The sequence below is a fragment of the Gossypium hirsutum genome, chromosome A07 (assembly GCF_007990345.1).
Source record: "Gossypium hirsutum isolate 1008001.06 chromosome A07, Gossypium_hirsutum_v2.1, whole genome shotgun sequence".
Taxonomy (NCBI): domain Eukaryota; kingdom Viridiplantae; phylum Streptophyta; class Magnoliopsida; order Malvales; family Malvaceae; genus Gossypium; species Gossypium hirsutum.
This window is the reverse complement of record NC_053430.1, coordinates 96,398,104-96,424,389: the sequence shown is the minus strand read 5'-3', so window position 1 is coordinate 96,424,389 and position 26,286 is coordinate 96,398,104. Positions and strand designations below refer to the sequence as shown.

The window sequence follows — 26,286 nt, the reverse complement described above, 5'->3', positions numbered from 1 at the left end:
TCTCATTCAAAAATTAGTAACTATTAATATATACTCTAAATCTAGCACTTTTTGTTTTAAATTAAACTAGACTTCTGTACAGTTATAAAGATATAAGGCTCACTTCCTATTTTATCTTGTGAAATTTTTGGTGATTTTTCAAAGTCACTGCTAAATCTGTTTTATAAGAATTCTGCTGCCAGATTTTTATGACCTTTCAACACTCAAAAATTCATATATTTTAAAATAAAAATTGAAATCGATCTCCGTTTGTTCTAAACGAAACTAGACTGACTCACGATTACAACGATATATAGATCACTTAATTATTTTTAAAAAATTTATGGTGAATTTTCAAACTTACTGTTCATGTAATAATCTATTTCTAGTAGATTTCACAACTAAGTTTTTAGTTTCATTTTAAATCATCCAAACAAGATTTCTACCCAAAGGCATATAATATGCATGCATTATCATACAACCATCATATTTATGACTTATCAAGAAGTATAGGAGAGTTAGAGGGTACCACCTTAATGGAAGAATACCAACAAATTTTTTTTCCTAGCTCTCCACCACTTTGCCTTTACCCTTAGCTTTAGAAGATTCACCACCCTCTTTAACTAATAACCATGTAACACACAAGATTTCCTACAAAATAAAAAAAATAAAAAAAAGTTTACAGGATGTAAAAATACATACTTTAAATAAATAAATAAATAAAATATGAGAAGATGGGTAGAGACTTCCTCAAACTCAAACCCTTCCAAACACCAAAAACCTCCACCTTCATCCTTGATGAACATAGATATATTTTTTTCTTCCATGGAACTTTTAAAAAAATAAATAAATCAAGACCCTTACTTTCTTTGAGAATTGGAAGATGCAAAAAAATGGTGAGAACTCACTCAAATCTCTCTCCCTGTATATGACTTGCTAAGGAAAAATAGATGGAGAAAAGAAAGAAAAAAATGAAGAAATGTAAACAGAAAAAAAATAGGGTGATTATAATATAGGAAAAAATAGGGACAAATCTACTTTATCCCATACCTCAATCTACCAACCCATCTTTTCTCATTGATCGAGAGAAGATTTTTATTCAAAAATGGTAAAATTACCATATTAGCCATCCATCTTCCCCTTACTTCACACAAGCTTCCCAACATCCTTAATTTCTTATAAAAAGGTCCAAAATACACCCAAATTAATTCCAACAAAACTCAATTCTAAAATAAATTTATCCATCACCAACCCAGGTCAACACTAAAACATTGACCCGAGAATTTGGGGCCGTTACAGTGACGAAGCGTAGGGAGTCGCTAGAAGAAGAGCGAGGTATGAAACTTGGGGTTCCAAGCTTGAAAACCCTCTTGAAGTAAAGGATGTATATTTATAGGTGAGACCGATCATCCTTGGTATTAAGCTTTGACACGTGCCTGATGCTAGTCTTATCTTGGTTGACTACTTAAGGAATATAATAGTCTTCTAGATGAACAGCAATGAGTTTGATATGAATCAAGCAAGATCTCTTAATTTATGTATAAAAAGATCCACTACATGTACTTGATAAGGTAGATAAGAGGCGCTCCACTTGCTAGCAAAGTGTTGTCTGTAAATAAAGTTGTAGCTAACGAGATTGTGGTTGGATGAAATGAGGGTGGTGAAGCCCAATTTGATGAAGCACTAACAACGTACATACTTGTATTGTACATCAACTTTTGAATCCGTAAACTATAATTATCTTGCATTTTCTCATCCATCTTAATTGTAGCTCGAACTTGGCTTTGTTGAATGCCAACTCTTAAAGAGATGAAATATGAGTGTAATGGGCCAATTTTGGCCTGGCAAAATTATAAAATAAAAACCAAATAAATAAACCAAATTCCAAATATTTTTACAGTCCAATAAATGCCCATTTACATATTAAACCTAGGCCTAAACTATCTAAACCCAACAAGCCCAACAAGCCTAAAAGTCTAGAAACCCTAGCCCAACTACACAAAACATTTCAGCAACCCTAGCCCCTTCAAGCTTCAGCCGCCGCATGCCCCTTTCACCCTTGGCAGTCGCACGCCTCCTCGCATGCGTCTGGCTGTTCACATCACCTGCAAAAAGAGACCAACACGCAAGCAAAAGAAAACAATGAACAAAAAGACAAAAAACGATAGCAAACAACAAAGAAAAAATATAAAGAAATAGACAAAGAATAGAAACAAAAACGAGCGTGTATTCGGCTATAAAAGCCACATTCGATCCCTTTGTAACTTTTTACACACGCAAGAAATAAAAGAGCAAAAACAGAAGTTAAAAAGAGGTTGATTTCGCTTTCTTTTTTTCTTTTCAATTTCCTATTTTCTTATTTCTATTTCAAATCGATTTTGAATAAAAGAATAAAATAAAAAAGGAAGAGGGGAAACTTACCCGAAATCTCCCATGGTCGTGTCGCCGGAGACCCTTTCTCTGTCGCCGAAATCAAACCCAAAAGGGGAGGGGAGAAACTCTCTTCTCTCGATCGGCAGGCATGGCGACAGCGCAAAATGGGTTCTTGAAACCCTAACAGAGAACATGGGGAGACAGAAGGGGTGTTCTCTCTTCTTTTTTAAAAAGAAAAAGAAGCAAATGAAAAACTGAATTTTTTTTTACTTAAATAATAAGGCAAAACGGTGCCGTTTTGCACCTGGGACATCAACGCCGAAACAACGTCGTTTTTAGCATACCCGCGCGCGACCCGACCCACTCCGGGGGGATCCGCGCGTTTTTCCCTTTGGGGATATTTATCCCTTTGGTCCCTCTACCTTCACAGTACGCTGTAATTTAGTCCTTTTACTTACCTTTTATTTTCTTTTATATTTTGCCCAAATACCTCTCGCATGTTTCGATTTAGTCCCGAGTATTCCAAGCTGGGGAAGGAACGCGTGTCCTAAAATTGGACTATTTGTTCATTTAGTTCCCCACTTGTTTCAGCGCATCTCATATTGATCCTCTTTAGTTTTTTTTTATTTTTTTATTTTCAATTTGTACCCTAAGTTTGAGTTCGATTTCAATCTAGTCTTTAATCTTTTTTGTTCATTTCTTTTTTTCTTTATTTACTCTTTTTAATAAAACTGTTTGTAACTATTATTTATTCTAAGTTTTTTATATCACTCATTTTAAATCGTTCTATTATTATTTACTTTAAGTTTTTTTTTGTGCAAATTGTGTATTTTAAACCATTTCAGATTATAACCCATTTTAAATTTTTATATATTAGTTATATAAAATATTTTAAATTCTTTTATTATTTATTGTAAACCTTTTATCAATATTTATTTTAACATTTCATATATTACTTACATTAAATTGTTTTATATATTTTTTATATATATTATTTACTTTAAATTTATTTTTCACATATTATTTATTTTAGACTTTCTATGTTTTCTTTTAAATTGTTATATGTTATTCATTTTAAGTTGCATTATTTTATTTTGAATTATTTTGTGCATTAATTATTTTAGATTGTATTTACTATTCCCTTAAAATTGTCTTTTTTATAATATCTGTCGAAACTATTTTTTATTTTGAAGGAAAAAACAGGGATCAACTTTTAAAACAAAATGAGGAGTCGCCACCAATCTTTTGTTTAGGTGTGATTGGATCACCTACTAAAACATTTTGTTCCGTTTAAATCAATGTTGGTCTACGTAAATTTAAAAATGGGTTCGGAGCCGGTTACATATGAGGAAGGGTTAGCACCCTCACTACGCTCAAAAACTGGTACCAGATTGATTAAGTGCTGTCCTTATGTCTAGGTTTTTTTAAAAAAAATTGAAATATGGTTCCTGTTAAAACATTTGAGTGGTTTAAGCTGGTCGTCAAAATTCTCTCGTTTCAAAGGTGTATAACATCACATCCAGCACGATTGGACACGGTTCTTTATACCTTTGAAAACATGTTTGATTTTTAACTTCCAAACGCTCTTAGGTTAAAAATTACAAAAGGATGTCCAGATATTTAGTCCAACGAAAAATTGAAACCCAGCACGGTAGGGCACGATTTCTCGAATTTCTAAATATTGAACATTGCCTTGTTTTAAAAAATTTTAAAATAAATGATTATAAACTAGCTCAAAACGCCTTAATCTTATTTGAAATAAAATGGAATAATTGATTTTAACGAGTTGGAAATTATAAAGCAACATTTGTAAACCAAAAGAAAAATAATAATCATGGGATAATATGCATGAATAACGTACAATACTTGATGCATGAAGATAATATAACCTTATTTAGCCAACTTAACAAAACAAACAATTACATACAACTAATCTAAGAAAAATGTAACCCAATTTTCAAGCATGGATGGAGAACAATTGATATGATAATACAAAAAAAACGAATAAATAATATGCAACAATAATATACACGGAGTAATATATAAAAACACATGATATGCAAAACAATATGGAAACTTGAAGCTAATTCAAAACAAATTAAAAATTATATGAAAAAAATTTACAAATGAATATTGCATGCCAAAATTTGAAATAATTTACATGTATATAAAAAATTAATATATATAAATGATTATTAAAATATATATTATGTAAGAAGAAATTTAAAATAAATAATGCATAACATAATCTCAAATAAAACAAATTGATTTAACTAATGATATGTATAAGAATGAAAAATTAATGTAAATAGTGTATATACAAAGATACTAATATATGAAGGTATTCAAAATAAATAAATATACAACTAAAAAATGAGTTTAGAAAGAAATTTATTTACATAAATAAATTTAGAAGAAAGTATATATATATACATAAATGGATTTAAAAGAAAATATTTATATAAAACATATGCGAATGGGAATTTAAATTTTAGTGTAAATTATGTGTATATGTATATATAATAACAATGTATAAAATAAATATCCTAAAAATCTTTAAAACATAGAATTATATAAAAGAAAATTACAAAGTAAAATAATTTTTTTTAAAAATATATACATGGAAACATGAAAATAATGAACTAAGTTAATTCAGAAATCAATGGAATAGCATATTAAAAAAATGAGTAATAAATGGATTAGAAAGAGTAAAAGAATTACAAAAAGTAAAAAGAACTCAATTGAAACAAAAAATAAAATCCAGAGGCTAACCTTAAACAAATCAAATTATTTAAACAGAAACAAGGACTTGAATTAAATGTGCACAAACAAATAGGGACTAAAAATGAAAATGTCCCAAGTCCCAAAACACAGCAATAAGGCGCGGACTAAGTTGAAATGACAAGCAAATTCCATGGAAAAACTTAAAAAGCAAGGTAAATATAAACAAGTCTTAATTAAAAGCCGACGCAAAAGAAGAGGGATCAAATGTGAAATTTCCCCAAAACAAATAAACGCGCTGATCCTCCCCGGGTCGGGTCAGTTTGCATGCGGGTCAGCATGAAAGGGTACCGTTTCGGTACCCAGGCTTCAGAGATCAAACAGCGCTGTTTTATTTTGTAATTAAACCCTAAAAACGTTTGAATGGTACTCTGCCCCTTTCTTCAGAAAATGAAGCATATCTTTCCCCATATCCATCTTCCTTTGGCCGAATAAGAAACCAAAACCCTAGCCTCTCTTCATTTTGCCTCCACCGATCTTAACACCCCTCTCTTAAGCACTGTCTGCCTCTATCAATAGTGACGAACAGATTCGGGCTTCAAGGGACAACAATCTCGACCACGAGATTCCTTCTACGCTCCGATTTCAACGAAGAATACGGAATCTCTTAGCACATTTGCAAGGTAAATCTCTTGTTTTCTCTTTATTTTCAAATGCATATAAACTTTACTGAAAGACTAATGGAGTCGAAAGAAAAAAGAAAAATTAAAAATATTTGAATCCAAAATCACCTTTTCAATTTTGATTGCTTTTTCAATATCTGTATCCCCTAAAATCAGTGTTTACAATGGCTTTTTATAGCCAAAAATGAAATATAATATTTACAAATTTTCCCTTTTTCTCCTCTATTCTATTGCTGTTATTCGGTTATCTTTGCTGTCATTTGCTTTTATGATTTTCGTTTGTTGCAGGTACAAACGGAGCCAACTAGAGGTGGTGACACACATGGGATGAGGCGTGAAGATGCATGTGGGGCTGACCCGGAGACAACAGTAGTGCTGGAGGCTACTGGAAGTTGCTGCAGCGCAGGTGACCTAGGGCTTCCACCGAAAATTCCATAGGTGTTTTGGGCCTGGGGTATTTTGGGTTATTTGGGTTAATTGGGTTAGGTTTAATTTAGGTTTGGGCTTGTAATGGGTTTATTTGTAAAATGGAATATAATTTAGACTATAATTTGTATAAAGACTGTATTTGGACTTTGATTTTGGGTCTTTTTTATTTAGTTTATTTTTTTGTTTTTGCTTTTTGTATGGGCCTGGGCGAAATGGGCCTATTACAATATCTATTTTAAAGCTTATTTTTTTTATGAATTACTTATTTAAAATTGTTTCATTATTTATTTTAAATGGCATTATGTTATTTATTTCATTCTTTTGATTATTATTGTAGATTTCTAAATAATATGTGTTGTGTGATTTTTGCTGTTGTATTATAATTCGTTCATTCGTATTTTCATATTATTGTCATTTGCTTGTATAATATTGTATTCGTGTTGTATTATTCCATGCTCTATGTTATATTTTTGTTTTATCTAGTTTAAATCATATCGTACATTAACCCAACGTATTTATTCAACTTGGGTCGCTTGATTTTATTTCAAACAAAATAAATTATGTTGTTAAATATCATACTCGCAATATTTCAAAAAGAAAATTTTCTAAATAAAGTAATATTTTGCGTTTTAGGAAATTCAAGGAATTGTGCCCTAACTTACGGGGTTTCAGTTTTCTCGTTAAACCTAAATGGCCAAATATCCTTTTAAGTTTCAAAACACATGAAATTCAATTAAAATTAAAGATAAACTTGCGCTCGGGAGTTCATGGTATCGCATCCTAACTTACGGGATGTGATACTCCGATATCTCGAGACGAGGAAATCTTTAGCAATCGTTTTGGTCTAATTCAAGCATTTTTAAAATCGACGTTAATAAAAAAAGGATCATATTTTAAATCCATTCCCGATCTTCAACTTTCGACATTAAGACATTGACTAATCAATTCAGTACCAATTTTGGGCGTGACGAGGGTGCTAATCCTTCCTCGCACGTAACTAACTCCCGAACTCGTTCTCTCGAGTTTTGTAGACCAAAAACACCGTTTTAGTAAACTAGAACGTTTTATTAAAACAAAGGTGATCTGATCACACCTAATAAAGATCAATGGCGACTCCCGTTTTAATTTTCATTTTCAAACAAAGTCGATTCCCGTTTAAAAAAAATGGTTTCAACAGCTTGGCGACTCCACTGGGGACTTTGAGAGTCGAGCCATAAGTTGGTTAATTTTGTCCTTTTGTCGAAAATTGAAAATTTGGTTTAAATGTACGATCCTTTCGTTGCATTTCATTCGTCTTTATTACGATCTTCATCATTATGGTTTATAATTACTGTGTTGATTTAAATTTTGGTATCTTTTTGCACATTTCATTGCATGATCGGTTGATCTTACCCTTTTAAATGGGAGTGAGAAACTAGTCCTTCGTGAAGTTTTCACTTCCACATGGGATAGTGGATCGCTTTTGGGATACATCCGTACCTATGTCTTCTTGAGATTTTCATCTCCGCATGGCCATAGGGAAATGTATTCCCCTGAACTGAACTCGATCCATATGAGCCTATAATGGGTGAAGATCGAGGAATCAGTTAGTTCAGGTACCCTTTTCTTTAGAACCAAACCACATATAATGAGCCTTAAGAACCAGCCTTAGATAGAACCACTCCGAACCCCTAGTGGTCACCCGGATATGTACTCTATTTTGTTTATTTCTCTTGTGCTAACATGTTTTTTTTTATTTTAATTGCATTGCATTTTCATCATAGAAAGGAGGTGTTGATTCACATTCGATTGCTAAATAGAAAAGCTTGTCATGGAGAATGGATTCCTTGATAAAATGGAATATGATACGGCCGTCTGAATATGGCTCAATCAGACACAACGAAAGAAGGCTGATAGTCTGCGGAGTGATACAAAACTTTGCTTCATTGCCCAAGGATTCAAGCCGACGAAGATTGATCAAGAGCCGTCACGTCTTTACTTTCTTAAAGGAGCTAACGTGTATCGCGGGATAAGTGAACAATGAGTCATGGCCTAGATCAAGCAAAAAGGAGATAATAAAGGCATCTTTTGGAAAATTTGCAAGATTTGACCATAACACTCGGATTTAAAGAAAAAGATCAGTGTCTTCACTTGAAATATGATGACAAAGCCGCATATGTAATCCGTTTTACGTAAAGAAATTTGTTTTCTAAAAAAGTTGTTCTAATGGAATTGAATTCAGAATTAACGCCTCTCTTTCTTTTTGCATGCATCTTTGTATTTGCATTGCATTTTATCATATGCATTAAATTTTCCAAAAAGGACCCACCCTAATTAGGTAAAATTATTTCAAAATCGACAAAAGACATGGACCAAAGGTTAGAGAGAAAAAATGCTAGAATTCCAAAGAAATATGATAGGCCAGTTAACCCAGTTACTGGCAGGAAAAATTGAAAAAATAAGTAGCCCAGTGGTCAACTGTGGGGATGATAATGAAGACCTCATCTATTCCCCAGGTTTTACTCCAATAAGCGTCCTGACTCGACCAGACGCGTATCCACAAGGGGTACCCCTTATTATCAGACCCTAATATCAGATTGGTACCTCAACACTGTTAAACTTCACGATGGGTTCAGGTTTTAACCTAGAGGATGATCGAGCCAAACCTGTTGTTCTGGCAGAAACAAATGAAAGGGGAGAGTGAACTTTAAAAGCCCCGAAGAAGAAGAAAAAAGAAGTGAATAATAGGAGTAGGTATAACAAGGGCCATTTGGAGCTGATTACAGTAAGCCAGCCAATGACAATAACTGCCAGCCATCAGGTTTCCCCAAGCCAAGAACCCAATCCAAGACTGAACTCAGAAAAACCTCAGTTCGCACCCATCCCAATCACATATGGGGAGTTGTACCAAATTTTGTTTGACGTTCATGTTGTATCCCCTTTCTACGTAGAACCAATACAGCCTCCATACCCTAAATGGTACGATACAAGCAGCCAATGCGAATACCATGGGGGGATCACAGTGCATTCGATCGAGAACTATGTCGCTTTTAAAAAAATGATCGAAAGACTCATCAATTTGGGTATCGTAAAATTCGATGATCCCTCTGGTGCAGAAAATCTATTACCCAACCTTTCTGTTAAAGGGGTAAACATTATGAGTTCCATGATGGATAGGGGCATGAGATCTAAGGATGCGTCGAGCTCAGGACTCTAGTGGAAGACCTAATATTGGGGAATCTGAACATTAACGACATATTCGAAGAAGGAATCGGGGAATAGACTTTTCCAAGCTTTTACCCTTACACACTTAGGGTGTTTTGAGTAATGGAACTGTAGAAGAGATCTTTGTATTTTTAGAGCTAATTTAAAGTAAGTTCAGAACACGCCTATTGCTCTAAGCCTAGAAGCAATAAGAGGCCTTTTGTGAAATAGGCTTATGTCCAAAATCTTCATTTTAATAAAACACATCTTTGCTATCATTTTGAGCAAATATTCTTTATTTTTTTCATTTCATTTAGATAATTATTCTTAGATTCTTTCGTTCTTTGAATTTTATCTCAAATATTCTTTTATTCTTCATTCTGATTATACCATACAAATAATCATCCTTAGAATCATTTATTCTTTGGAATCTGCCTTCGTACCTGCAATAGGTCCCCAGATATCAATGACGTGAGTGACGCTATCACTAACTCCGAGTCTCCTTTCAAGAAAGATATGTGTCTAGAGGGATCTTAAGACCTTGAAGATGATAGAGATTGTAGTCTATCTCCTGATTTGTCAAGGATGGTAGAACAAGATGACAAACAGATCCTACTATGAAAAGGGTCAGTGGCATTACAAGCCTAGGAAAGAAGTGAAGATCAAAGCCTAGCTTACCACAAAGACAACGTGAGACATCATTGAGTTATTCCCAATTCAAAGATGTTTTCGCATGATCGCATCAAGATATTCCTAAGCTACTAAGATGTGAGGATGCTATCGGGTGTTCGAAAAGCACATGATAATGGTTTTTCGATGGCCAGACTAATCATGAGGTTCAGGTACTGCTGGTCCACCATGGAAGGGGATTGCATCAGTTATGCCATAAATGCCAGATTGAGGAAGACAAGACTTTTGTGCCTCCTCCATTTCTTCATAGATTTTTCCATGTGAAGCATGGATGTTATAGAGCTGATCTCATCAAAAGCTTCTGGCCAACATCGATTCATCCTTGTGGTCGTCGATTAATTCACTAAGAGGGTGAAGGTAGCTTCATATGCCAATGTTACAAGGTCGACAGTTATCAAATTCAAAAAAAAAACAAAAATAAAAAAGGAGGGAAAGAGATCAAGTGCCGGCAAAGAATGCCAAAAAGGATCATGTCTAACAATGCACAACCTCACAATGTCAAAAGTTTGCAGTCTATTCAAATATCAGACACCATATCACAGTGCAGCAAAGGCAGAAAAAAATTAAGGAAGATAATCGAAACTTGTAAAGATTGGCTAAAGAAGTTACCATTTACCTTTTATACTTATTAAATGTCGGTCAAGATCTTCATCGGGGCAATACATTTCTCATTAGTTTATGGAATGGAAGCGATTTTGCCCATTAAAGTCGAGATTCCTTTTCTTTGAGTCTTGTCAGAGCCAAAGTTATATGAAGCTAAATGGATCCAATTTTGATGTGATCAGTTGAATTTGATCAAATAAATAAGGTTGAAAGCTATCTACCATGAGTAAATAACAAAAAGGTTCATCTCAAAAGGGAAAACTAGTATTGAAAAAGGTCTTTCCTATACAAAAAGGACTTTAAAAGAAAGTGTACGCCAAACTGGAAAGGACCTTATATGGTAAAGAAGGCCTCCTCTAGAAGAGCGTTGATACTGACCAAAGTGATGGCAAGAACCTTCCTAATCTTGTGACTTTGGATTCAATCAAAAAAATACTTCACAAAAAAAAGAGAAAAAGGAGAGGCCGAGGCGAAAACCCGCAAAGGGCACTTTGAGACCAAAGGGGATTTGAGTTGAAAACCTGGAAAGGCGGCTCAAATTTGGATCAAAGTAGGGCATACAGTAGTCTTGCTATGCATGAATTAACAATGAAGAAGTATGTTACATTTTGGGGCATCGACAAAGTACTTCGGATCCCCTAAACACAGATTGAGCTCAAAATGTTCCTCAAGAAGTTGGTATAGAGAAGCTCAAGCTACGATATCTGGGGCACCTAGTTTCCCATTTTACCCATTTTGAATTTTTTATCTTTGATTACCTTATTCTTTTCAAGATACGTCCCAATAAATTTCCTTCTTAATTGCATTTGCTATCCTAGATTAACTTACTTGCTTCGAGCTATGCTCCTGATTAATTTTCTTCTGGTCTATTGTTATGATTTTTTTCAAGCATTTTGCATTGAAATAACGATTGATAGACCAATAATACTTTCACAAAAGAAGTTCTGCATATTACTCTGGAAGCTTCTAAATAGTATAGGAACTTGAAACATGACCATTATTTAGAACTCACCAAGCCTAAGGGTTGGAAATATTTGAGAGAGAGGAGTCTAAAATTGTGGCTATCTCTCAAGATTCTTTGTTAAAGATATCATTGCACAAAAAAATTAAGGTATTGTTTCGGTGACGCGACCTCAAAAAATAACGAGCAATACCAACCCAAGTATAAAAGGGGATCATTCTCGGGAAAAGAAAAACGATACTCTGTGTTCATGCAACTATCAGGCGTATACATCTGGTCATTACACCCAGGGAATGATGTAACAGATCAAATTGATTGAAGATGATACAAATCCTATACCTCTAAGTTGCAGCAGGATAGATAGTGAACCTTATTCCCCTGAAGTTGCAGTGGGAGGTACAAACTTTATGTCTGAGAAGGTATAGTGGAAGGGACTTTGAAATTACAGCGAGGCAAGCTTGCTGAGTAGAATGTGATTGTTTCTTTGACTTTTCTGTCAAGAATACTAACCGAACAAGATGGCAGCGTAATATGTCAGTGATAATGCCCTGATGAACAACGAGCGATGATACCTTAAGCATTTAAAAAAGGATCATTCTCATTTCTGCATTCATAGATCATTCATAACCCATCTAGTTAGGAGCATTTGATTCATTTTGATCATAACATCCTAATCATTTGGCATAAGTATAGGTACATAAATCCAATTCTATAGACCATGTCCCTAGAGGACGGTGTAGTAACATCGGTAAATTCACAGATCTTATCTTCCTAAGCAGTAGTGGAGCAGATCGAAGACGACAAATCTTGTCTCCCTAAGCAGTAGTGGAGCAGATTTAAGCCACCATCCTATCTCCCTAAAGCAGTAGTGGAGTAGGCTGAAGATTGTAGATCTTGTCTCCCTGAAGTTACAGTGGAGCAGATCAAAGACGGCGAATCTTGTCTTCCTAAGCAGCAGTGGAGCAGATTTAAGCCACCATCCTATCTCCCTAAACAGTAGTGGAGTAGGCTGAAGATTGTAGATCTTATCTTCCTAAGCAGTAGTGGAGCAGATCGAAGACGACAAATTTTGTCTCCCTAAGCAGTAGTGGAGCAGATTTAAGCCACCATCCTATCTCCCTAAAGCAGTAGTGGAGTAGGCTGAAGATTGTAGATCTTGTCCCCCTGAAGTTGCAGTAGAGCAGATCGAAAATGGCGAATCTTGTCTCCCTAAGCAGTAGTGGAGTAGATTTAAGCCACCATCCTATCTCCCTAAGCGGTTGATACGAGCTCGTTTCGGATGTAAAGACGAGTCGTAATCTTTCCCGATCGAAATTAGGTAGTGTCGGAATTGAATCAAATTCAAGTCTTGGTGTTTGAAGTTGGATGGCTTTAGGAACAAAGGAGTTTGATGGGTTGTTGTTTGCTGGGTAATTCGATGAAACAAGATCGAACCCTTATTATCAAATAAGGACCCGGGCTTAAGGTTTCAAAGAAAGAAATGGAAATAGGATAAAAACCGAGACCCTCTATTTAGCAAAATAGGAACCTACGGTATGAAGAACGCCACACCAATGGGTGATAAGTTCGAACAAAGTCAGATTGACGCCACTCGTTGAAGATAAGTCAATTTGAGCTTTGGAGAATAAAGAGAGTGAATTTCTCACTAAAATTATATTTCATTCAGAAATTTGGCAAAAAGTCCTTTTACAAGAAATTCAGCAACTATTTATAGCTTGAGTGACTAGTAGCCGAATAGACAAGTTCAAGACTTAATATCTAAGCAAACATTGAAATAAATTCAGCTTAAATCCATGTATATTGGCCAATGTAGATTCGGCTGAATGGTGACCAAAAATTAAAGCTTCCAAATTGATCAAATGAATTTCGGAGATTCATGTAGCAGCCAAGTTCACCTAATGAGTTTAATTGACTCATTCATTAGGCAACTCTTGATGAAAAACGACCAGCATTAAAAGAGGACTTGAGCAGCCTTTTTGGGGTGTGAATGGAAGGTTTTGAAGAGTCCCCATGGTGTGAACATGGCTGAACCGAACAGCCATGGTGTGAATAGCCTTTATGCTCCCTTGAGAAGAGAATCGGCCAAGCTTGGAGGGATGAACAACTTGGACACTTTTGGCCGAATAGTTGCCTTGAAAAACACTAAAATTAATCAACTTTAATGCATTAAACCAGCTGCACATGCACCTTCACATTCATTGAATCTACATGCATGAATCTGCCCAATGCATCTTCAAATTCGGGTGCACCTACATAACACAAATGAACTTAATTAAAAACATAATGTGAACATCCTAATTATCATTGTGACAACTTGAATATTCATAAACATGACACATAAATTCGGCTGGACAGATTTAATGCATGTATAAATTTAGACAAACTAAATAAAATCAAGACATCTTTAATTTAACTAGATCAAGACAAATTAATTAACTCAACTTATTAATGCCGAAAATAATAAGACACATTAAATGACTTAAAGGCACAATTAACACCTAGTTAAATTAGTTAATTAGCTTAAACTAAATTAACTAAAATTTATTCCAGCAAAATAAAAAAAATGCAAAAACTAAAAGAAACTAAAATGAGTTTATTGAGCTAGTTCGAGCTCATTGAGGTTGTAAAGAGCTGGAAACAAGCTAATTGAAGCTCCACAAAATAAAATTGAGCTACGTCCAGCTTGCAAACACGATGAGCCTCGCTTGTAGGCTGAAACAATAGCCGTTCCCGGGGGCGGGTCGTATCAGCGGTAGTGGAGTAGGTTGGAGATTGTAGATCTTATCTCCCTAAGCAGTAGTGGAGTAGATCGAAGAAGACAAATCGTGTCTCCCTAAGCAGTAGTGGAGTAGATTTAAGCCACCATCCTATCTCCCTAAGTAGTAGTGGAGTAGGCTGAAGATTGTAGATCTTATCTCCCTAAGCAGTAGTGGAGCAGATCAAAGACGGCAAATCTTGTCTCCCCAAGCAGTAATGGAGTAGATTTAAGGCACCATCCTATCTCCCTAAGCAGTAGTGGAGTAGGCTGAAGATTGTAGATCTTATCTCCCTAAGAAATAGTGGAGCAGATCGAAGATGGCAAATTTTGTCTCCCTAAGCAGTAGTGGAGCAAATTTAAGCCACCATCCTATCTCCCTAAGCAGTAGCGGAGTAGGCTGAAGATTGTAGATCTTATCTCCCTAAGCAGTAGTAGAGCAGATCGAAGATGGCAAATCTTGTCTCCCTAAGCAATAGTGGAGCAGATTTAAGCCACCATCCTATCTTCCTAAGCAGTAGTGGAGCAGATCCAAGACGGCAAATCTTGTCCCCTTAAGCAGTAGTGGAACAGATTTAAGCCACCATCCTATCTCCCTTAGTAGTAGTGGAGTAGGCTGACCATGGCAAATCTTGTCTCCCTAAGCAATAGTGGACAGATTAAAGCCACAAGTCTTATACCCCTGAAGTTGCAGTGGGACGGATCGAAATTATCATGGTGAATCTTATCTCCCTGAAGTTGTAGTGGAGCAGATTGAAGCCGCAAATCTTGTCTCTCTGAAGTGCAGTGGAGCAAGTTGAAGCTACAAGTCTAGTCTCTTTGAAGCTACAGTAGAGTGGAGAGAAACCCTAATCCTTATACCCCTGAAGTTGCAGCGGAATGGTATGATACTATTTGAGAAAGAGAAATACCAAAGAAATCAAGTTTCGACAAGACTAGGTAAAATTGGCCCTTTTGAAGTTTTGCTCCATTCTCATTACACGACAATGAGCAAAGAGGGGCAGCTGTAATGGGCCAATTTTGGCCTGGCCAAATTATAAAATAAAAACCAAATAAATAAACCAAATTCCAAATATTTTTACAGTCCAATAAATACCCATTTACATATTAAACCTAGGCCTAAACTACCCAAACCCAACAAGCCCAACAAGCCTAAAAGTCTAGAAACCCTAGCCCAACTACACAAAACATTTCAGCAACCCTAGCCCTTGCAAGCTTCAGCCGCCACATGCCCCCTTCAGCCTTGGCAGCTGCACGCCTCCTCGCATGCGTCTTGCCGTTCACGTCACCTGCAAAACGAGACCAACACGTAAGCAAAAGAAAACAACAAACAAGAAGACAAAAAACGATAGCAAACAAAAAAGAAAAAACAATGAAGAAACAGACAAAGAATAGAAACAAAAACAAGCGTGTATTCGGCTATAAAAGCCACATTCGATCCCTTTGTAAGTTTTTACACACCATCAAGAAATAAAATAACAAAAACAGAAGTTAAAAAGAGGTTGATTTCGCTTTCTTTTTTTCTTTTCGATTTCCTATTTTCTTATTTCTATTTCAAATCGGTTTTGAATAAAAGAATAAAATAAAAAAGGAAGAGGGGAAGACTTACCCGAAATCCCCCGTGGTCGTGTCGCCAGAGACCCTCTCTCCGTTACCGAAATCAAACCCAAAAGGGGAGGAGAGAAACTCTCTTCTCTCGACCGGCAGGCATGGCGACGGCGCAAAATGGGTTTTTGAAACCCTAACCGAGAAAATAGGGAGAAGAGAGGGGTGTTCTCTCTTATTTTTTTTAAAGAAAAAGAAGCAAATGAAAAAATAATTTTTTTTAACTTAAATAATAAGGCAAAACGGTGCCGTTTTGCACCTGGGACACCAATGCCGAAACGACGTCATTTTTAGCATACCCGCGCGCGACCCGCTCCGCTCCAGAGGGGATCTGCGGATTTTTCCCTTTTGGGATATTTATCCCTTTGGTCCCTCTACCTTCGCAGGACGCTGTAATTTAGTCCTTTTACTTACATTTTATTTTCTTTTAAATTTTGCCCAAATACCTCTCGCATGTTTCGATTTAGTCCCGAGTATTCCAAGCTGGGGAAGGAACGCATGTCCTAAAATTGGACTATTTCTCCGTTTAATCCCCCACTTGTTTCAGCGCATCTCATTTTAATTCTCTTTAGTTTTTTTTTTATTTTTTATTTTTTATTTTCAATTTGTACCCTAAGTTTGAGTTCGATTTCAATCTTGTCTCTAATCATTTTTGTTCATTTCTTTATTTCTTTATTTATTCTTTTTAATAAAACTGTTTGTAACTATTATTTATTCTAAGTTTTTTATATCACCCATTTTAAATCGTTCTATTATTATTTACTTTAAGTTTTTTTTTTTTGCAAATTGTGTATTTTAAACCATTTCAAATTATAACCCATTTTAAATTTTTATATATTAGTTATATAAAATATTTTAAATTCTTTTATTATTTATTGTAAACCTTTTTTCAATATTTATTTTAACATTTCATATATTACTTACATTAAATTGTTTTATATATTTTTTATATATATTATTTACTTTAAATTTATTTTTCACATATTATTTATTTTAGACTTTCTATGTTTTCTTTTAAATTGTTATATGTTATTCATTTTAAGTTGCATTATTTTATTTTGAATTATTTTGTGCATTAATTATTTTAGATTGTATTATACTATTCCCTTAAAATTGTTTTTTTTTATAATATCTATTTTAAAGCTCTTTTTTTTTATGAATTACTTATTTAAAATTGTTTCATTATTTATTTTAAATGGCATTATGTTATTTATTTCATTCTTTTGATTATTATTGTGGATTTCTAAATAATATGTGTTGTGTGATTTTTTCCATTGTATTATAATTCGTTCATTCGTATTTTCATATTATTGTCATTTGCTTTTATAATATTGTATCCGTGTTGTATTATTCCATGCTCTATGTTATATTTTTGTTTTATCTAGTTTAAATCATATCGTACATTAAGCCAACGTATTTATTCAACTTGGGTCGCTTGATTTTATTCCAAACAAAATAAATTTATGTAGTTAAATATCATATTCGCTATATTTCAAAAAGAAAATTTTCTAAATAAGGCAATATTTTGCATTTTACGAAATTCGAGGAATTGTGCCCTAACTTACCGGGTTTCGATTTTCTCGTTAAACCTAAATGGCCAAATATCCTTTTAAGTTTCAAAACACATGAAATTCAATTAAAATTAAAGATAAACTTGCGCTCGAGAGTTCATGGTATCGCATCCTAACTTATGGGATGTGACACTCCAATATCTTGAGACGAGGAAATCTTTAGCAATCGTTTTGGTCTAACTCAAGCATTTTTAAAATCGACGTTAATAAAAAAGGATCGTATTTTAAATCCATTCCCGATCTTCAACTTTCGACATTAAGACATTGACTAATCAATTCGGTACCAATTTTGGGCGTAATGAGGGTGCTAATCCTTCCTCGCACGTAACGGAATCCCGAACCCGTTCTCTCGAGTTTCGTAGACCAAAAACACAGTTTTAGTAAACTAAAACGTTTTATTAAAGCAAAAGTAATCCGATCATACCTAATAAAGTTCGGTGGCGACTCCCGTTTTTTAATTTTCATTTTCAAACAAAGTCGATTCCCGTTTAAAAAAAAATAGTTTCAACAATGAAAGTGTAAGGATAAAGAAAGCCAAATGCCAACATTCAGACGTAATTATTAAAGGTAACATTTTAAGAATGATAGCCTAAGTATTAAATTCATTTTGATAATACTAATATACACTTATATGATATATAACAATATAATCTTCTAGGTGTGCTAAGAGAAATTAACTGATTTTTTAATTTGAATATGATATATAATTTAATTAAAATTCATTATAAACTAAATCTCGAAAGTTAAAAGTTGAGTTCAAATAACTAAATTCGAATTTAAAATTTAATTAAAAATAATTAAAATTGAACTAAATTGATTTGAAATTTGAATAATATAAAATAGAAAGAAAGTGCTTACCTCTAATGAACAAATTTCAAAGCAATTTAAGCATAGTAAAGTCATCTTGGGAAGAAATTGAAAAGGACTTCAGTCGAGGAGAGATGAAGCTTACCAACTCAATAATGGAACAACAATGGCTCATTGATGGTAGTAGGCGCCATCTCTCCTGTGACAGGAGTCCCTCTCTATCTCTCTTGCTGTAATTATCACGTAATTCCCAACTGCACACCATCTTTAATGGCTCTAGAGATAGTTGGATAATCTCTACAGCATCTAAAACTATATATACCATTTCTAGTTTCTTCCTTCATATATGCAAATAGAGAGTGGCAATTGAACGGCTGATTCTTGGTTTTTGGATTTCCTTTTCAATTACTCTAAGAGTTGATGAAAAGATCCTAGTAATAAACTACAATAAAAAGTGACAGCTGATTATTTATATTGATTTCTTTATTATTGTCAACCCTAAACAGCTAGACATAACAATGATTAAAGCTACCAAAGCAGCTTAATTATATCATAAATTGATGTCATATTGATGATAATAATCAATTTGTTATTGCATGTGAATCATCAGTTTGTGTAAACTATTTCTCTCTTAGATATCATATCCAATAAAATACCTTCTTGAATTTGGTGGCAATCCATATACCATAGCTAAGATATTCTATGCCATGAGCACTATTTTGCTTCAGATTTTTCAAACTTTTGAATTTGAGAGGTATTTAAGCTAAAAAGAAAATTGGGTTAACTTTTTTTTTATATCAAAACAATTATTTCTTTTGTTTTTAAATAAATTTAATTCACCGTATATTAATTTTGTTCATAAATTAAACGTTGTATTGTAATTTGAGCAGACCAAATTTTTACTTATTGTTTAAATATTAGAATATTTTTATTTCAATTTAATTATAAATATTAATATAAAAAATTAAAATCAAGGTATTTATTATCCACAACAATGAGTAATCTTTTAATATGACAATTTTTATGTTATGAAACATGTGATTGAATTTTATAATTAAGATTAATTAGCTAATTAATGGAAGTGGTGGATTAACAGAAGAAAGCAATTAAATAGGTATCTTTTTAGGGGTCCCAACTGATAATTGAGCTTTTACTTTCTTTCTCTTCTTTTTCCTTTTATTGTTGTTAAATTAGAAATTTGTGAGGATTTGTTTGTGACTATTACAAATTTAATTCTTAATATTTATTTATTTTACTTTGTTCATTAATTTTTTTAATTTTAATTAAATTTCTTTTTATGAAAAATTTTACTGAACCATTAGAATTATTTTAAAAATTCAAAATTTTTCATAAAATTATTTTAAAAAAACTTATCTAATTAACAATGAAATACACATGAAGTACCATCTAAGCCGCTACATCGGCACTATTAAAAATTTAATAGTCTAGTTAATTTTGTCATAAAAAATTGACTAGATTTAATGGTTAAAGCTAAAATAATAAAAAAGTTAAAGACAAAAGTAACAAAAGGGGTAAAGATGAAGGACTAAATTTTTTTTATTATGCAATAAAAGAAGAAAATATGGTTTTATATCATATAATTAATGTTAGTCCAAATCAATGATTTAAGAATAAATTCTACTTTATTTTAAAAAAATGGTTAAGATGCAGTTTAGTATCATCCCTCAACATGGTATCTATAATTTCTTTTCTTGATTTGGTACTAGTGGTTTTATTCCATCCACCTCTTTACCCAAGGTGGTATATTGGACCAATTAATAGTTGATGAGTGGCATAATTCTTGTTAAAATTTTGAATTTTCACTTTGTTTTTAATATTTAAATGATAGGTTTGGCAAGAACAAGGGAGACTACCATGTGCATTGTTTTCCTAATTTGTTTAATAATATTAAAACTCGATTAAATTAGAACTGTGAGATTAAAAGTGTTATATTCATTCTTCTCTTATTGAATAATTCTAGTAAGGGTTAATGTTTCATAAATAAGTTCCTACCTAGGGCCTCACTCATAAGTAAGTTATGTGTATAAAAGTTAACAAACACTTGACATTCATTATCAACCGAACATGCTTCATAATGCCATTAGTCACATAAACATTTAGCTATCTATGGATTCCAAACAAGGAATACCAATAAATTGCAAATATTGAGATATCCAAATGTAAAATCCCAGCTAGCTAAGACCAAAATGAAAAAGGAAAGTGCTTAAAATTAAACTAAGGAGAAAGTATTACAAAGTATGGAAATGGAAAAGTGCTCTTAAACAAAATAAAACCTAAGCTAAAACAAGAGTAAAAGTAAAAACTATCTACGGCCCCTTTCCAATCCATAGCTGAAAAATGGCCCTTTTATACTAAGATATTTGGTGAGTCAAATTACAATTTTACCCTTAATATAATAATAGATTTCAAGAGAGGGTTGCAACTTTGCAGCTTAAGCATCGCGTTAGGCCACCTTTTTGTAAACCATCCTAGATCTCATTCGACGTCACGACGTTACACAAGAAGTGTCATGACTCTCAAGTGATGAATTGTCTTTTATTGTCAAACAAACATGCACATTGAGACTCTGCAATGATGTAACACTACAACTTAGTTTGGACTATTGGGCTTGAAACACGTTTTGCCTGGTCCGATCATTGAACCCGAGCCATAGGAGGTTATTACACGGACTCACAAAATATTTACATGCATTACACATTCGTGGCGAATTGTACCGTAGACTAATAGGTGGCAAATCAATCCGGCAGATCATTCGACTACGCACAGAATTTCAAAAGACTAAACTATGGATTATTCCACAGTTACTATTTCAAGAGTAAGGTGGATATAAAATTTAAAACAATTTCCAAGAATACCCAAAAGAATGGCGGATTATTCCACGAATACCCTATATTGTAAAAGATTCCGCGGATCTTAAAACACAAAAACATAACATAACTAAACTTCATATTTATTATCATATACCATGAAACTCAAAATAACCTCCTTTAAGGTAACAAGTTTACTTACAAATAAACTAATGACTATATACATGCCACTTAGATTGACTCAAATAAACCGGGAGTCTACCACAACGTCTGGTGGATAATGTGAGTTGTTGGTTCGATCTACGCATTCTAGATGTTCCAAAATCTATAAGGTAAAAATAGTATAAATGTAAGCATTTAAATACTTAGTAAGCTCACACAAATTCAATAGTTTACTTACCTCGCAAAATAATCATATGATAACTTAATACGTAATTACAGTTTACCTATCCACCAATGCAGTACGCCAACAAGGTATGTGTCTACATTCCCTTATATATAATACATCGAATAGCAACATGATACAATGGCACTCCTGTCAGCTCCATCTCAAATCATTCATTATTACGGGCTTCAATTATAATAATTAATTCTTTCACTTCCCCTCATTTCTTAACTTGCAAATTTTTTCTTTTCTTATGTTTTACATTACCAGATGAATGTTGTAAAAGAATTTCAAACACAAGTACGCTTTACATCAGAGGCTCATTTGAGCTAATCACATATCAAGGTGCCAGGTTACCCGTCTAGGCTAAAACTTTATTGATGTAATAAAAGTCTAACCAAGGCTATATACATATAAGGTTACAAATCAAAGCTAAACTTTTAAAATGACAATAAATTACTGGTTCAGGCTAAATCTGTGCCACATGTATCTTCGAGTCCACGCCAAATTTTGGATCTCAAAATAATCAAGAAATAACTTGTAACTGTCTGTATGAATCTTTTACTAAGTTCATCGGGACACTGTTATTTTGTAATTCCATTTGCATTCTTTTATAACATGTTTCAATATTCTCACTTCTATTTATATTTAGCAACTACTTCTACTTAGCACATTTTATTTATACAATTTAAGAACAAAAAGGAAAGAAGGTTAAATAACGTTCCTATAGTATGAACTTACCTCGTAGAATGGTAACACATAGCAACAAAGTCTACTCAACAACCTTCCCTCTTTCATGGTCTTCTCGTGACGGATTCAAATATTGATCTAATACATAATTTAATTCAATTATTATTAACTCGATACCATTCATCAACTCACTGTATATATCTACGAGTTAGTTTGATCCTTTCTCTTAAATTTCTAAATAATATACATCAGCTTACAATACATTCAAACTAGTTTTGGACATTTATACTTTACTACGTAAAGCTTTTACATATCTTAACTTCTCATCCAAACACTCTTCAATACTTCAAGCATTCAATAATGGTAATTTATGAAATCTTTAACCGTTCTATAAATAAGCACCACGGTTAGCTAAATTGAAATGTAACCATATCAAAAACACAAGATCCATGCAAAACAGGTTTGAATTACTTTACTATACAAAGTTGAAAGATGAGGAAATCTTAAAGCATTTATTTCTTCCAATTACGGTGAGATCTGTAGAAGATGAGATTGAAAATTATTCTCTTTCTTTCTACTTAAATACCCACTAACACAATTCTCAAAATATTACATCATTAACATTTTAACATGTGTTTATCTAAACTTACATGTGTTTCTTCTAAACTTATGCATGAATCGTCCATTTATGTCTAAAGTGGACAAATTGCCATGTCGAAACCATTTTTTTTGAAAAATGGGATCGACTTGGGTTTTGAAAAGAAAACGAAAAGACGGGAGTTGCCACCAATCCTTTTTGATGAGGTGTGTCGAGTCACCTCGTAAAAGTGGTTGTTTTTAATAAATGGTTCGATTTATTTAAACAACAATTTTGGTCCACGAAATTCAGAAAAACGGGTTCAGGAGCCGATTACGCGCGAGGAATGATTAGCACCCTCGTAACACCCAAAATTGGTACCTAGTTGATTAACTAGTGTCTTAGTGTCGAAAATTGAAAACTTGAAAGACTTTTAAAATATGATCCCTCTTTTGTAAAAAAATACTCGAATGTTAAAGACCCTTTCGTCTTAAAGTAATAAAATGTCACATCCAGTAAGTTAGGACACGACATCTCGAACTTTTGAGAATGAGCTTGCCTTTTACTTAAAATTTGTGTATTTGAACTTTTTTAAAAGGGTATTCGATTATTTAGAGTAAACGAGAAAACTCGAAACCCAGTAAGTTAGGGCACGATATCTCGAACTTTCAAATGTCGAATATTGCCTTTATTTGTGAAATCTTATCTCGAGGTAACAAGATGTCTTATCCAGTAAGTTAGGACACAACACCTCGTATTTCCGAGAATAAGCATTTTATTCAAAATTCATGTTGCAATTTTAAAAGAATATTCCGTTATTTGGATTAAATAAGAAAAATCGAAACCCAGTAAGTTAGGGCACGATTTTCTCGAAATTCCAAATACGTTAGGGCACGATTTTCTCGAAATTCTAAATACGGATCATTGCCTTTATAGAAGAATTAATTTTGGGTTGGATAAAATATAAATTCGTAATAAAACGAGATAATAGAGAATGCATAAACAAAATAAAAATTTCAGTATTGACAGGTATAACAGAATAAGCGTAAACACGAATGTAAACGATAATAATGATAAGAGAAAAGATAAAACAAATGGGTAAAATGAATAAGCTAAAAAAATATTTGAAATTAAAAAGAACTAGTAGTAAATAAATAAATATTATGTAAAACTTTTTAGAAAATGATAGTAATAGTAGTGATAATAATAATATGAAAAATATAACAATAGTGAAATGATAATATAGATATAATGCTTAAAATATAATAACAACAAAAACATAAATAGATAAAAATATAAATAGGTAAGTAACAAGAAAATTTACATGGATGAAAATATAATAGTAATAATAATACGATAGTAATAATGATAATAAAAGTTAGTAATAATAATATGTTAAATAAAAGATATGATAGTGACAGTAGTAATAATAATAATAATAATAATAATAATAATAATAATAATAATAATATATTGACAATAAATAATAAAAGGAATAAAAATAATATAACGATATGAGTGTTAATAATAACAATAATCATAATATATACATGAATAATAACAGTAACAATAACAATAACAATGACACAACAAGTCAAAGTAGAAAATAATAATATATTAGCAATAGTAATAATCATATATTAATAAAATGATGACATGTTAATAAGGACAATAATAAATAATAAATAATAATACTAAATTAATTAATAATAAAACAATAAATAAATAAACACAAAAAGAGAATATATAATATAATAATAACAATATGAACTTAATTAGTTTAGTATGAAGATAATAATAATAATGAAAATAGTAATAATAATAATAATAACGACAATACATTAAATTATAATAGTAAAGTAATAATAATAGTGATAATCATGACAATAATAATAGTAGTAAAATAATAAGTAATAATAATATATTAATTTAATTAATTTAATTAAAATATCGAAAATAACAAAAAAAGACTAAATTAAACCTAAAATGAAAGTTCTTGGCCAATTTAAAAATAAGTAAAGAAGAAAATGACCAAATCGAACACGCAAACAACAAAGAGGGGCCAAATCGGGCAATAAACTCTCCCTCTAAAACGCACAACATCGAGTAGGACCCGATTGAAATCCAAGCACAAATTCGGGGTGAAATTAAAAGGAATAAAAACTTAATTGCAAAGTCTTAAAAAAAAACAAAAGGACTGCGCGCGTAAATAACCCAGAAATCAAAAACACGCGGATCCCTGGAGAGGGTCGGGTCAAGGCACGGGTCCTAGGTGAAACGACGTCGTTTTGGGGCTTATGGACGTCGGCCAAAACGACGTCGTTTTATATGGCCTATATAAACTAAAAATAATTAAAAAAAAAAGTCATTTGATATCAGTTTTTTTTTAAAAAAATCTTTCTTTCTTAGTTTTCTCTGCATGCCCTTTGAACCCGGTGGAAGTTCAGCTGGTCACCGCCACACGCCGCCTCCGGCGATCGCCGTGCGCGGTGGTTGAAGTTCCAGAACACCGTTTTTTATACTTTTAAAGGTGAGTGTTCTTTTTTCTTCTTTTTATGTATATTTATGTATAAATAGAGGGAGAAAAGAAATAAGAAAAAAAATAACATTAAATAAAAAAATGACGGGATCACCTATTTCTTCCGATTTTGCTTGGTTTTTTTTTTGTTATTCTTTGTTTGATGCGTTTGAATCACTGTTTTGCTTTAAAATCGAGTGCTATTGTATTGATCAAGATTGCCGAAAAAAAACAAGAAGCCCCCCTTTTACAATCTGATTTCTAGGCTTTTATATAGCCATTTACATATATTTCTTATTATTTTTCTACTGTTGTTTGAGTGTTTCTCTTGCAGGAGCAGTTGGGGCGTGGAGCAGATGGTGGCAGAGGGCTGGCATGGCAGCAATGGCTGTAGGCAGTGCAAGTGGGGTTAGGGTTTGGTATTTTTTGTTTGACTATGGTTTGGGTATTGAGCTGCTAGGGTTTTTTTTAATTTTGGGTTTGTTTTGGGTTTTGGTTATTGGGCTGTAATGGGTTAGTTGGGTATTAATGGGCTCGGGTAAATTTGGGTACCTACATGCCATATAAAATTTCCTTTTTAGCTCCTAAAGGTCAAGGATAAATAACTTTTACCTTCTTTACAATTTAGCTCGGGTACTAAACTCAACTACATACTCAACCAAATTACTAAATCAAAATTTCATATAATCAATATAATAGACCAATAGATATCAAATTTTAAGATTTACTAATTCAATCATAAATAAACGAAGTTTTGAAGCCACTATTTTTGGCATAACTGAAAATAGGCTGTTACAGGGCTTCCTCTCAATTAGTCTTGAATGTTGCAATATAGCTAAAACTTGTGTCACAATATAGAGGCAAGTCTATGAACAATTTCTTCCAAGTCAAGATTTAGTCACGTGAGTCTAATCCAATCTGATGCGGT

At 32.9% G+C, this 26,286-nt stretch overlaps 2 long non-coding RNA genes across 2 annotated transcripts; one reads left to right on the top strand and one right to left on the bottom strand.

Moving 5' to 3' along the window:
* Positions 1 to 1,832: 1,832 nt before the first annotated feature.
* LOC107956893 (uncharacterized) lies at positions 1,833 to 3,131 on the bottom strand. The gene is made up of 2 exons (XR_001700299.2): positions 2,401 to 3,131; positions 1,833 to 2,084 (listed from the first exon to the last, which is right to left on the bottom strand). It is a non-coding gene; the product is annotated as an uncharacterized lncRNA (long non-coding RNA).
* Positions 3,132 to 5,037: 1,906 nt separating this feature from the next.
* On the top strand, positions 5,038 to 6,465 carry LOC107955548 (uncharacterized). The gene is made up of 2 exons (XR_001700016.2): positions 5,038 to 5,756; positions 6,045 to 6,465. It is a non-coding gene; the product is annotated as an uncharacterized lncRNA (long non-coding RNA).
* The last annotated feature ends 19,821 nt before the right edge of the window (positions 6,466 to 26,286 follow it).